The sequence below is a fragment of the Stegostoma tigrinum genome, unplaced genomic scaffold (genome assembly GCF_030684315.1).
Source record: "Stegostoma tigrinum isolate sSteTig4 unplaced genomic scaffold, sSteTig4.hap1 scaffold_194, whole genome shotgun sequence".
Lineage (NCBI taxonomy): Eukaryota > Metazoa > Chordata > Chondrichthyes > Orectolobiformes > Stegostomatidae > Stegostoma > Stegostoma tigrinum.
In genome coordinates, this window is record NW_026728133.1 from 1 (window position 1) to 14,308 (window position 14,308).

At 43.4% G+C, this 14,308-nt stretch overlaps 1 long non-coding RNA gene across 3 annotated transcripts in view; it reads left to right on the plus strand.

The window, feature by feature from the left end:
- The first annotated feature begins 927 nt into the window (after window positions 1–927).
- The window catches only part of LOC132207882 (uncharacterized), a 56,301-nt gene continuing 42,920 nt past the window's right edge, over window positions 928–14,308 (plus strand). The window contains exons 1-3 of one of the 3 annotated variants that reach the window (XR_009443951.1): window positions 928–1,044; window positions 5,566–5,883; window positions 8,759–8,911. This is a non-coding gene — a long non-coding RNA (uncharacterized LOC132207882). Of the gene's footprint in view, window positions 1,045–5,565; window positions 5,884–8,737; window positions 8,912–14,308 lie in introns of all 3 variants that reach the window. The other 2 variants (XR_009443952.1, XR_009443953.1) reach the window with 2 other exon arrangements.

The following is a 14,308-nucleotide window of genomic DNA, read 5'->3' on the forward strand; positions in this document are numbered from 1 at the left end:
GTCAGGGGATCTATGAATCTGAAACTGTCACAGCTGTGACTTCTTTCCTTTGCTGTTCCTTATCTCTACCCAAACTGATTGCCTATTTTGCCTGGGAGCCAGTTGGCTGGTTTGTAATTCAGAGTGATACCAACAGCCTGGGATCCGACACTGTCTGAAGTTAATGAAGGAATCTTCTTCTCAACCTCTCTCCTCATCTGAGGTGCGGTAACCTTCAATTTAAACCACCTCCAGTTATATCTCTCGACTGTGAGAGCAGACCTGTGGTCCCATCTGGGACTATAGTGACTTTGAATCTCCAAACCAAGATAATTTCTCACCAATGTATTGATCTCATCTTTGACACAAGACAAAAAAACAAACAAATTAAACCCAATGAGATGAATTTTGGATCACTGGATTACATGGCATAATTGGACAACGAAATGCACTATTGTTAAAATAATTAGGAATTCAACCAGAAAGGCCACTAATGTGAATCCTGGATCTGTGTATCATTTGAAATTATTTAATTGGATAGTTTCAGTATTTGGCCACAAGATGGAGAAATCTGCTGAGGTGATGTACCCAGAAGATAGAAAGATGATAGAAATGTTTGGAGAGATATGGGCCAAGCACAGGCAGGTGGAACTAGTTCAGTTTGGGATTGTGATCAGCAAAGGCTGGTTGGACCAAAGGATCTGTTTTCATGCTGTATGACTCTATGAAACTCAAGCTTAATTGTCCGAAACTCACATTCAGACATATCTAACCTCGATCATAATCTTACAGAAAGATAGCCGACTTTATCCCTCAGAGTTGCAGACTCTTCAATTTTACATCCTCAAAGACATTTAGCAGGAATAGCATGGATTATAGAGTGAGTTGAGTAGATTGGTTCATTATTAATTCTTAACTAAATTTGATTTATTTTACATTTTTAGACAACATCAGGTGAAGATGTGCGTGATTTCACCAAGGTGCTGAAAAATAACTTCAGATCAAAGAAATACTTTGCCAAACATCCTCGCTTGGGTTATTTACCACTACAAACAGTCCTAGAAGGTGAGAACCTTGAGATATAAGTTTATTGATGTGAGATTTACTAATGTATCAATGCCCATTTGGGAGTTGACAAATATTGCAGCATTATTCGCTCTGCAGCTGAGCAGGAGAGTGAGGTTGTCCATTTGCGCCGATATCAGAAGTACACAATACAAGAACAAGAGGGGCTTAACTGATATCATTGGTCCTCTCGCCTTCAAAACAGTGTAGTTACTCAGAGTGCATCTGCTGTGGACTTGTTGATACTGTCACTAACGTGCAACCTTCCTTGATATCTTTCTCTGTCCTCCAGTTCTGTCTTTTAAAAACTACAATCAATTACCCTCTCCTTAAAAGGAAAGAACCTTTGGCTGAACAGAGAACAAAGAACAGTACAGGCCCTTCGGCCCACGATGTTGTGCCGACCTATTATCCCACTCAGATCAAACTACCCTGCATACCCTTCATTTTACTATCCTTCATGTGCCGATCCAAGAGTTGTTTAAAAGTCTTGAAATGTATCTGACTGCACTACCACTGCTAGCAGCGCATTCCACACACCCGCCACTCTCTGTGTAAAGAACCTACCTCTGACATCTCCCCTATTCCTTCCTCCAGTCACCTTAAAATTTCTCCCCCTCGTAATAGTCATTTCTGCCCTGGGAAACAAAATCTGACTATCCACTCCAGCTATGCCTCTCATCATCTTGCATACCTCTATCAAGTCACCTCTCATTCTTCTTTGCTCCAATGGAAAAAGTCCTCGCCCCCTCAATGTTTCATCATAAGACCTGCCGTCCATTCCATGCAGCATCCTGCTAAATCTCCTCTACACCCTCTCTAAAGCTTCCACATCCTTCCTATAATGAAGCAACCAGAATTGAACTCAATGTTCCAAGCGCTGCTCCATCCCCACAAACTAATGCTCGATTCCAAATCCCTTTTCTCTTGATGCTTTAAATTCAATGCTGTCTTTCGTGTAATTTCATATTTGAATTCACTGGTCCTGAGCCGCTCGCGGCGATGTGCCCCCGCGGTCCTGCTACAGTGCTTTGAGATGGAAACAAACATGACTGATGAAGGTCCACCAGTTGATGTAGTACGTTTAGATTTCAAAAAAGCATTTGATAAATTACAACTCATAAGGTGACTCAAAAGAAAGCAGCCCATGAGTTCAAGGGTAGTATATTAGGATGGACAGAGGACTGCATCGCAAACAGAAGTAGAGAAGGGGCAGCAGGATGGTAACTTATAACTGGTGTCCGGCCACAGGGTCCCTGCTGCGGAGGCCGTACACCTAATGTTCCCTGGGTTGATTTTGGAAATGGAGGAGGGGATTGCCATGCTTAGGAATGTTGGGCGGATGGGATTTATAAGATTGAAAGAAATCTTATTTTTTCAGCATTTAAGATTCTTAAGAGGCTTGATAGTGTATATCCGTAGAGAATGCTCCCATTTGTGAAATATTTTATGACCACAGAGGCCACATTTTCATATTGGTTGCCTGTTAATTCAGGGGAAGAATTACTTCTTTCAGGTGGTAGCAATCTATTCAACACTTTAGCAGAGAAGGTTTTCGAGGTAATGCCATCAATTATATGCTAGGCTGAGATGGCCAGTTTAATTTTCAAATCAAGAAACAACAATAATGAGAAAAGGGTAGTTTTCACAGTGGAAGCTACTTCAAGGATCCCCTTATCCCTGTATTCTTTAGTAATGAATTAAATACATCACTACCACACCATCACTACCATTACAGAAGTAGTAGTAGACAATCTAATGGAGTGAAAGCAGATTAGACTCTTTGCCCTGATGGTTTACTTTCTATGATTCCAAACAAAGGAGCTTCAGAGTTGGTGTATGCATTGATTGTAATTTCTGAAAAAGGTTTCGATTCTCAAGAAGCATCTGAGGGCTGGAAAACTGCCGATGTGACATCCCTATTTAAAAAGGAGAAAGGCAAATTGTTGGAAATATGTGGCAATCAACTGTGAAGAAAATAATAGCAGGACATTTGGAAAATCAGAATCTAATCAAACAGAATCACCATAGCCTGACGAAAGAGAAATTATGTCTGGCTAATTTGTTTGGGTTTTTGGAGGAAGTCCCAACCAGAATTAGTAGAGGAAAACCAGTAAATGTGTTGTATTTGGACTTTGAGCAAGCATTTGAGAATGTACTCAAAAGTAATAAGCTAAGAGCTGAGGTTTTGAAGGTAGTATATTGCTATGGATCAGTGTGCTTTGCATGGCCAGGAAGGAGAGATCACATCGACAGTGAAATGCACCAAGTGAATAGATATTTTGGGGAATTTGGTGGCCATGTGGTAAGTCAGTGCAGAGGGTAAGAGGTGCTATTTGCTTGCTTTTTTTGCCTGATAGTTGGTAAGCTTTTTTTTTGAGACAGGGCAAATTGAAGCCAGAAGCGGGGACCCAGAAGGTGAACCCGGTTCATTGGTTGGTGATAGCTACTGGTTTAAGAATCTATTATCGGTAACTTTCAGATTGAAAGTAAATCGGAGAAATATATACAGGCTACAAACTAATGTTTTGAAATCAAATTAAGATATAAGTAATTGAAATGGAGATGCCGGGCCAATGATGATTTAAACCTACATGACGGGGGAGTGGTCAGACACCATACTCCAGCTCAGGGTTGATGAACTGGAATCTCAGTTTCGACCAATCAACAAATCATGCGGGGGAGAGTTACCAGGGAATGCTCTGTTTCCGGAGGCAGTCACACACCTTAGATTAACTACCTGAAGCTCGGTCAGTGGCCAGGGACGTGAGACTGTGACTAAGAACAGGGCAGGTGGAAGGATCCAGGATGTCGTGCAGAAGGAACCTTGGCCTTTGATCTTATCGAACAGGTTTGAGATTCTTTCTTCCTGTGTGGATGAGAGGTCAGGGTATATGGAAGATGAGTAAACTGACTATAGCACGGTGGTACAGGGGGACATTCAAGAGGGGATAAAAAGTGAAATGTAGTTATAATCAGAGGTAGTATAGTTAGGAGAATGAACATTGTTGGTTGTGACTAGGATCGAGAGTCTCGAAAGTAGTGTTGCCTGCCTGGCGCCCAGGTTTAGGATATTCCGTCTTGGCTACCAAGGAATTTGAAGTGGGAGGTGTAGAAATCCAGCTATCGTGGTGGACACAGGTACCATTGATATGGAAGAAAGAGGAAAGAGGTTCTGCTGAGGGATTACGAGCACTGAGGTGCTGAGTGAGAAGGCAGAACCAAAAGGTAATAATCTCGGGATTCTTATCTGAGCAATTTGGCACGGTGTGAACAAAACTGAAGATGTAAATGCATTGTTCAAATGATGGCATGGCAGAAATGTGTTTGAATTCATGGGACATTGGCATTGGTATGGGGAAGGAGGGAGTTGTTCCGGTGGCATAGGCTTGATGAGAATCATATTGGGACAAATATCCTGGCAAAAGACATAGCTAGGTCTGGGGTAGGGCATCAAAGTGAAAAGTGTGGAGCGGGTGAGTCCAGTTGCATGGAAAATTATGGAAAAAGTTAGAAGCTAGTAAGTGCTCAGCAAAGTTTCCAGAGCAAGTAATAGGACAAAAAGTATGGAAATAGTCAGGAGTCTCATTTCAGGTGCAGCAGATAAGAAGGGTGGCCGTAAATGCCAGACTGAAGGTCTTTTATTTAATTGTAGGGAGTGTATAAAACAAAGTGAATGAGTTTGTGGTGCAGATGGAAATTGACAGATGTATTGTTCTGGGTATCACAGACATGTGGTTGTAAGGGGATAAGTGTTGGGAACTAAATATCCAATGATACATGTCCTATAGAAAGAACAGACAAATGGACAGAGATGCCAGGGTTGGCTTGTGAGTAAGAAATGGGGCAGCGCTGAAGGAACCACAGGTCTTGAGCTTGTTTATTAATGACTTGGAGGAAGAGGTGAATGTGCTGTGGCTAAATTTTTAGATGACTCAAAAATATTTGGAAAGACAAGGCATGGAACAGAAACAGAGATTTACCAGGATGTTACTTGGATTGGAATGTATTAGCTTTCAGGAGGGCTTGGTGGAAATGTTGTATAATAATAAATGTAATGAGATCAACCATGATCTCACCGAATGGTGGAGGAAATTCAATGGGCCAAATGACTTGTTGAGTGAGTCTTGTTGTTTGACAATGAATTCGTAAAGGTGTTTGTTTTTGTCTCTTGGATGAGATGTAAAAATGAAATGTGTACGCTTCCTTTTCATCTGGCAATAAATAATCGTTCTGAACGATTTCCATTGACTAGTGGCAATCTGACAAGCATCACGATGTAAAGAGATTCTTAGCTTCTTTTTAATTGTAAAGTTATTCTCTGGAATTAATTAAGCATATATTATTTGCATCTCAGGAATTATATTCATCACTGCATCTCAAAAAGTACTCTGTTGTATGATAACAGCATTTTAAAGAACACTCTTCAATGGTTGTGATTTTCAGTTGCCATAACACACATTAAATTACATTGTTGGCCAATCTGTCCATGATTATTTCATTGTCTTACATTTCAAACAGACGAGGAAATATTAGTGATGCAATGAAGAGTTTGATGATAAAATATAATTACTGTTACGGTTTCCTCTTGGACGAAATATTCTCATCAAATTGACTGGTCAAGGAAATGGGACACTGACTGTGAGTACTTTGAGTGTTTAAGTGATTCCTAAAATGAAAATTATGACCTTGATTTCTCTTGCATGCAGATATGAAGAGACTATTTTAAAAATCCTCTCGGTTCGTGGTTCAGGCATAAAGGTGTCACATGTATATTTATGTATATACATGTACATGTGTAATCTGAAAAGAAAATGACGATAAATCACTTGTTACAAGGTGAGAATGAGTTATCCAGATAGTAAGAACTGCCAAAGTTGGTGTCTGAGATAACACATTGTGGAGCTGGGGGAAAGCAGGCAGCATCAGAGGCTCAAGAAAGTTGATGTTTTGGGTCAGGACCCTTCCTCCAAAATGGAGGGTGGACGGGAGCTCAGAAACAAATAGTGTGGAGAGGGAGGAGGTGCTGGGGAAGGTAGGTGGGATGGTGATAAATGAGTACTATCCAGATTGGAACAGATTTACCCCAGAAGGTATTGAATACAAGTTCCAAATCACTCTCAAAATCCTAGTGACCGTTCATGTTTTTTTTGTCTGTGTGTTTCAGTAATTGCATGTCAGTTTGAATGGTTCATTGAGAGTGAGGAACCTATGGACTCACACACACCAACATGGAATTTAATTCAAAGAGTGACTCCTCTTCAAAGTACTTAATCGCTTTTAAAATCTTGACCATTTCTGCTGTCTAGTTAAACAAGTGTAGCTGAATACTGCTTCAATCGGAATTAGTGTTTAATAGGAACATATTTGTGAAACTTACAGTTCCTCAAGCTTTAGCATAAACTGGTGGAGACTTTCGGCGCTTGCAAAAAGGCTCACCTCTCTGTTAATACTGAAGGAAAATTGGAGTTTAAAAGTAAGTTCACCCGGTGTCAGGGAATGAAATGTTAATGTTGACTTGAATATAATTTTTAAAAAAGTAATATATTTGTGTAGCACTAAACTCAAATTAAAATTTGGATATGCCAGTTGACTCCTGTTTGACACTGGATGGAATGGCGGTGACATCAGATTCAGTGATGATTGAGAATCTAAAGAATATGAGGATAAGATTTAAAATCCAAATATCATTGAACTCTTCAAGAAATGTATTACTGGAAAAGGGGGAAAGCATGTATGTCTATTAGAATTGAATACACTCTGAAGGCGGTGGCACAGATGAAACAGACCTGTGTGCTAAAACTTATCACAAATTTCACATTGAATGGAACAGTTTAAACAGGCTGGAGGAAGCAGACATGCCAGCGCAAACTTTTGAATTTGTGCATTCTGTTCATAAACATCAGCAAAATTGTGGGAACCTGTTTATTCTTTCTCTTTTATTGCACAGAACCATATGATTACACTAATTTTGATGAGGAATTTAAAGATTATGAGCCCCGTCCGTTTGACCCGCAGTTTGGTACCATAGGTTGGTACGATCTTCGTTCGAGAAGGAAGAGGGATGTTCCAGACACAGAAAATCGTCAAACCATTTACTACAAAGTCTGTTTCTGCTTAGTATTAATTAATGCAGTTAACATTTTCAGATCGACATGATTGCAGAATGGAGTCAATAAAACAAATTCCATCTGATATTCAACATAAATTTTAAGTTTAGAATAACAAGCTCACAAGAGCTTGGTTTTAGATATCACTTGGGACCCCAGACTAACAGACAAAGGAACAAAGCAAAACGACTCTGCGATTTGATGTAGAAACTCCTGACTCCGAAGCCTGCAGCCGCCCTCCAATTCTCAAGTCAGAAGTGTGCCAATGATGGTGCAGATCCAACAACACTGGAAACGATCTTGAGTCTAGACCAAAGCAGCCCCTTGATTGGCACCGTATCCATTCTCTCCACAACCAACTCCAAGACACAATAATGTGTCCATATACAAGATGCACTGCCACATTTTTTTCCAACTATTCTTACACCCGCCTTTCCAGACTTAGAAAACTCATCTTCAAGGTCAAGGACATCAGACATGGTAGCACTAATCCCAGTAAAAATCACCTCCAAGCTACTCTCAAACTTATTTGGAAATGAATGATTGTTCCTGAGTCAATATTAGTAATCTCTTTTGGAACAGCATTGTGGGTCTGTGTACAGCAACATGAAGCTGTTCAAGAAGTCAATTTGTGCTGGACAATCAGCAACAGCTATGTCTCATTAAAGAATAAATAAATCGGAAAGAAATCCATCTGAGAGTCACAAGCAAATGGGTAACTTTTTTTTGTTCACTCTGCAGCTCGTGGGCTATTACCAATTTTGACAATGACAAATGAAGCTTTTGTTTGGTTTGCTATTGATAGCAGCTGTCCACAAAATAAAAACAATTGGCATCAGAGATAATGGGAACTGCAGATGCTGGAGAATCCAAGATTACAAAGTGTGGAGCTGGATGAACACAGCAGGCCAAGCAGTATCTCAGGAGCACAAAAGCTGACGTTTCGGGCCTAGACCCTTCATCAGAAAAGAGGGAGGAGGAGAGGGCTCTGAAAGAAATAGGGAGAGGGGAAGGCAGATTGAAGATGGATAGAGGGGAAGATAGGTGCAGAGGAGACAGACAAGCAATAAGGAAGGAGAGGATCAAATATGAAGGTAGGCTAGCTAGTCATATCAGAAATCATAGTAACGGCTTCTTTCAATACATAAGAAACAAACGTGAGGCAAAAGTAGACACTGGGCCACTCCAAATTGATGCTGGAAGGCAAGTGGTGGGAGATAAGGAAGTAGCTGAAGAACTTAATAAGTACTTTGCGTCAGTCTTCACAGTGGAAGACATGAGTAATATGCCAACAATTAGGGAGAGCCAGGGGGCAGAGCTGAGGATGGTAGGAATTACAAAAGAGCAAGTGCTAAAAGAGCTAAAAGGTCTAAAAATTGATAAATCTCCTGGCCCCAATGGGCTATATCCTAGAATTCTGAACAAGGTGGCTGAGGAAATAGCAGAGGCTTTGGCTATGATCTTTCAAAAGTCAGTGTAGTTTTTTTTTTGAGTGCGAGCAGCAGCGGAGGCAAGACGGACCCGGAAGACTGCAGCTAAGGTAAAGCAGTTTATTTTTAAAATTACTTAGCGGTAGCGGGCAGTGGTGTTTTTTCCTCTTTCAGAGAAGGAGCGGGAGCAGCGGAGGAAGTGACGAGGACCAGAGGGGCAGCCGGGAAGGAAAGCAGTGAGTATAAATACTCACCCTTCGACGCCAACGGCCATTATGAGTGCGAGCAGCAGCAGAGGCAAGATGGACCCGGAAGACTGCAGCTAAGGTAAAGCAGTTTATTTTTAAAATTACTTACCGGTAGCGGGCAGCGGTGTTTTTCCTCTTTCAGAGAAGGAGCGGGAGCAGCAGAGGAAGTGACGAGGACCAGAGGGGCAGCCGGGAAGGAAAGCAGTGACCATATATATCAGCAAGGCGTGTTAGGGAAATGGAGCTGGAGCTGGATGAACTACGGATCATTCGGGAGGCAGAGGGGTTAATTGAGAGGAGTTACCGGGAGTTGGTCACTCCTAAGGCTCAGGACGAGGATAGATGGGTTACAGTTAGGGGGAGGAAAGGGGACAGACAGACAGTGCAGAGATCCCCTGTGGGCATTCCCCTCAGCAATAAGTATACCGTTTTGGATACTGCTGGGGGGGATGACCTACCAGAGGAAAGCCATAGTAGTCAGTTCTCTGGCACTGAGCCTGACACTGTGGCAAAGAAGGGAAGGGGGCAGAATAGAAAAGTACTCGTGGTAGGGGACTCGATAGTTAGGGGAATCGACAGGAGATTTTGTGGGCAAGATCGGGATTCCCGGAAGGTATGTTGCCTCCCTGGTGCCAGGGTCCGGGACGTCTCCGATCGGGTGTATAAAGTTCTAAAAGGGGAGGGCGAACAGCCAGAAATCGTGTTACATATTGGCACAAATGATATAGCCAGAAAAAGGTTTGAGGATATAAAAAGTGATTTCAGGGAGTTAGGATGGAAGCTGCAGAGCAGGACGAACAGAGTAGTGTTCTCTGGTTTACTACCGGTGCCACGAGATAGCGAGGTGAGGAACAGGGAGCGGGCGCAGCTGAACACGTGGCTTCGCAGCTGGTGTAGGAGGGAGGGCTTCAGATAGGTTGATAATTGGGATGCCTTCTGGGGAAGGTGGGACCTGTACAAGAAGGACGGGTTGCATCTGAACTGGAAGGGGACCAATGTCCTGGGTGGAAGGTTTGCTCGAGTAGTTCGAGAGGGTTTAAACTAGTATGGCAGGGGGGTGGGAACCTGAGCTGTATACCAGAGGTGAGCATTGATGCAGGTGAGGCAGTAGCAAGAGGTAGACCAGCTAGTGGGAAGGATTTTCCTGGGAAGGAACCAAGGGATCGGTTAAAGTGTGTTTGCTTTAATGCAAGGAGTATCAGGAATAAAAGTGATGAACTTAGAACATGGATCAGTACCTGGTGCTATGATGTTGTGGCCATAACAGAGACATGGGTTTCTCATGGGCAGGAATGGTTGCTGGATCTTCCAGGGTTTAGAACATTTAAAAAGAATAGGGAGGGGGGAAAAAGAGGAGGGGGTGTAGCACTACTAATCAGAGAGGGTATCACAGCTACAGAAGCTTCCTTTGTCGAGGAAGATCTGCCTACTGAGTCAGTATGGGTGGAAATTAGGAACAGCAAGGGAGTAGTCACCTCGTTAGGGGTTTACTACAGGCCCCCCAATAGCAGCAGGGAGATTGAAGAAAGCATAGGTCGACAGATTTTGGAAAAGTGTGCACGCAGTAGGGTTGTTGTAATGGGTGACTTTAACTTTCCTAATATTGATTGGAACCTCCTTCGAGCAGAAGATTTGAATGGAGCTGTTTTTGTAAGGTGTGTTCAGGAGGGTTTCCTAACGCAGTACGTTGACAGGCCGACGAGGGGAGAGGCCATTCTAGACTTGGTGCTCGGAAACGAGCCGGGGCAGGTATCAGATCTTGTGGTGGGAGAGCATTTTGGTGATAGTGACCATAACTGCCTCACGTTCTAGATAGCTATGGAGAATGTGAGGATTAGGCAAAATGGGAGGATATTTAATTGGGGAAGAGGAAACTATGATGCGATTAGACATGAGTTAGGAAGCATGGACTGGGAGCAGTTGTTCCATGGTAAGGGAACTATAGACATGTGGAGACGGTTTAAGGAACAGTTGTTGGGAGTGATGAGTAAATATGTCCCTCTGAGACAGGCAAGAAGGGGTAAGATTAAGGAACCTTGGATGACGAGAGCGGTGGAGCTTCTAGTGAAAAGGAAGAAGGTAGCTTACATAAGGTGGAGGAAGCTAGGGTCAAGTTCAGCTAGAGAGGATTACATGCAGGCAAGGAAGGAGCTCAAAAATGGTCTGAGGAGAGCCAGGAGGGGGCACGAGAAAGGCTTGGCAGAAGGAATCCGGGAAAACACAAAGGCATTTTACACTTACGTGAGGAATAAGAGAATGGTCAAAGAAAGAGTAGGGCCGATCAGGGATAGCATAGGGAACTTGTGTGTGGAGCCTGAGGAGGTAGGGGAAGCCCTAAATGAGTTTTTTTCTTCTGTCTTTACGAAAGAAACGAACTTTGTAGTGAATGAAACCTTTGAAGAGCAGGTGTGCATGCTGGAATGGATAGAGATAGACGAAGCTGATGTGCTGAAAATTTTGTCAAACATTAAGATTGACAAGTCGCCAGGCCCGGATCAGATTTGTCCTCGGCTGCTTTGGGAAGCGAGAAATGCAATTGCTTCGCCACTTGCGAAGATCTTTGCATCCTCGCTCTCCACTGGAGTCGTACCTGAGGACTGGAGAGAGGCAAATGTAATTCCTCTCTTCAAGAAAGGAAATAGGGAAATCCCCGGCAATTATAGACCGGTAAGTCTCACGTCTGTCATCTGCAAGGTGTTAGAAAGGATTCTGAGGGATAAGATTTATGACCATCTGGAAGAGCATGGCTTGATCAAATACAGTCAACACGGCTTTGTGAGGGGTAGGTCATGCCTTACAAACCTTATCGAGTTTTTTGAGGATGTGACTAGAAAAGTTGATGAGGGTCGAGCTGTGGATGTGGTGTATATGGACTTCAGTAAGGCATTTGATAAGGTTCCCCATGATAGGCTCATTCAGAAGGTCAGGAGGAATGGGATACAGGGGAACTTAGCTGCTTGGATACAGAATTGGCTGGCCAACAGAAGACAGCGAGTGGTAGTAGAAGGAAAATATTCTGCCTGGAAGTCAGTGGTGAGTGGAGTTCCACAGGGCTCTGTCCTTGGGCCTCTACTGTTTGTAATTTTTATTAGTGACTTGGACGAGGGAATTGAAGGATGGGTCAGCAAGTTTGCAGACGACACAAAGGTCGGAGGTGTCGTTGACAGTGTAGAGGGCTGTTGTAGGCTGCAGCGGGACATTGACAGGATGCAGAGATGGGCTGAGAGGTGGCAGATGGAGTTCAACCTGGATAAATGCGAGGTGATGCATTTTGGAAGGTTGAATTCGAAAGCTGAGTACAGGATTAAGGACAGGATTCTTGGCAGCGTGGAGGAACAGAGGGATCTTGGTGTGCAGATACATAGATCCCTTAAAATGGCCACCCAAGTGGACAGGGTTGTTAAGAAAGCATATGGTGTTTTGGCTTTCATTAACAGGGGGATTGAGTTTAAGAGTCGTGAGATCTTGTTGCAGCTCTATAAAACTTTGGTTAGACCGCACTTGGAATAGTGCGTCCAGTTCTGGGCGCCCTATTATAGGAAAGATGTGGATGCTTTGGAGAGGGTTCAGAGGAGGTTTACCAGGATGCTGCCTGGACTGGAGGGCTTATCTTATGAAGAGAGGTTGACTCATTGGAGAAAAGGAGGAGGAGAGGGGACCTAATTGAGGTATACAAGATAACGAGAGGCATAGATAGAGTTGATAGCCAGAGACTATTTCCCAGGGCAGAAATGGCTAGCACGAGGGGTCATAGTTTTAAGCTGGTTGGTGGAAAGTATAGAGGGGATGTCAGAGGCAGGTTCTTTACGCAGAGAGTTGTGAGAGCATGGAATGCGTTGCCAGCAGCAGTTGTGGAAGCAAGGTCATTGGGGTCATTTAAGAGACTGCTGGACATGTATATGGTCACAGAAATTTGAGGGTGCATACATGAGGATCAATGGTCGGCACAACATTGTGGGCTGAAGGGCCTGTTCTGTGCTGTACTGTTCTATGTTCTATGTTCGGAAAATTGCTGTTGTAACTCCCTTGTTTAAGAAAGGATCAAGGCAAAAGATGGAAAATTACAGGCCGATTAGCTTGACCTCGGTAGTTGATTAAAATTCTTGAATCATTGTCAAGGATGAGATTTCGAAATTCCTGGAAGTGCCGGGTCAAATTAGAACAAGTCAGCATGGATTTAGTCAGGGGAGGTCGTGCCTGAAAAACCTGTTAGGATTCTTTGAAGAGGTAACAGGTATGTTAGACCAGGGAAACCCAGCAGATGTTATCTATCAAGACTTCCAACAGGCCTTTGATAAGGTGTCTCACAGGAGGCTGCTGAGCAACGTGAGGGCCCATGGTGTTCGAGGTGAGATACTGGCCTGGATTGAGGATTGGCTGTCTGACAGAAGGCAGAGAGTTGGGATTAAGGGCTCTTTTTCAGAATGGCAACCAGTGACGATTGGTGTCCCGCAGGGTTCAGTGGTGGGGCCGCTGCTGTTCACCTTATATGTTAATGATCTGGATGAAGGGACTGGGGGCATTCTGGCGAAGTTTTCCGATGATACGAAGATAGGTAGACAGGCAGGTAGTACTGAGGAGGTGGAGAGGCGGCAGTAAGATTTAGACAGTTTAGGAGAGTGCTCCAGGAAATGGCTGATGAAATTCAATGTGAGTAAATGTGAGGTTTTTCACTTTGGTAAAAAGAATACAGGCATGGAATATTTTCTAAATGGTGAGAAAATTCGTAAAACAGAAGTACAAAGGGATCTGGAATTCTTGGTCCAGGATTCTCTAAAAGTTAACTTGCAGGTAGAGTCCATGATTAAGAAAGCGAATGTAATGTTGTTGTTTATCTCAAGAGGGTTGGAATTTCGAAGCAGTGATGTGCTTCTGAGGCTTTATAAAGGTCTAGTTAGGCCCCATTGAGAATACCGTGTCCAATGTTGGGCCCCACACCTCAGAAAGGACATACTGGCCCTGGAGCGTGTCCAGCGGAGATTCACACGGATGATCCCTGGAATGGTAGGTTTGACATACGATGAACGGCTAAGGATCCTGGGATTGTACTCATTAGAGCTGAGAAGGTTGAGGGGAGATCTAATAGAAACTTACGAGATAATGTGTGGCTTAGAAGGGGTGGACGCTAGGAAGTTGTTTCTGTTAGGCCAGGAGACTAGGACCCGTGGGCACAGCCTTAAAATTAGAGGGGGTAAATTTAAAACGGAAATGAGACGACTTTTCTGAAGACAGAGAGTGGCGGGCTTGTGAAATTCATTGCCACGGAGTGCAGTGGGGGCCGGGACGTTGGATGCCTTCAAGGCAGAGATCAACAAATTCTTGATCTCACAGGAATCAAGGGCGACGGGGAGCGTGCAGTGAAGTGGAGTTGAAATGCCCATGAGCCATGATTTAAATGGCGGAGTGGACTTGATGGGTCGAATGGCCCTACTTACACTCATATCTTATGGTCTTAAGTTAAAGGGTCGGACATGAA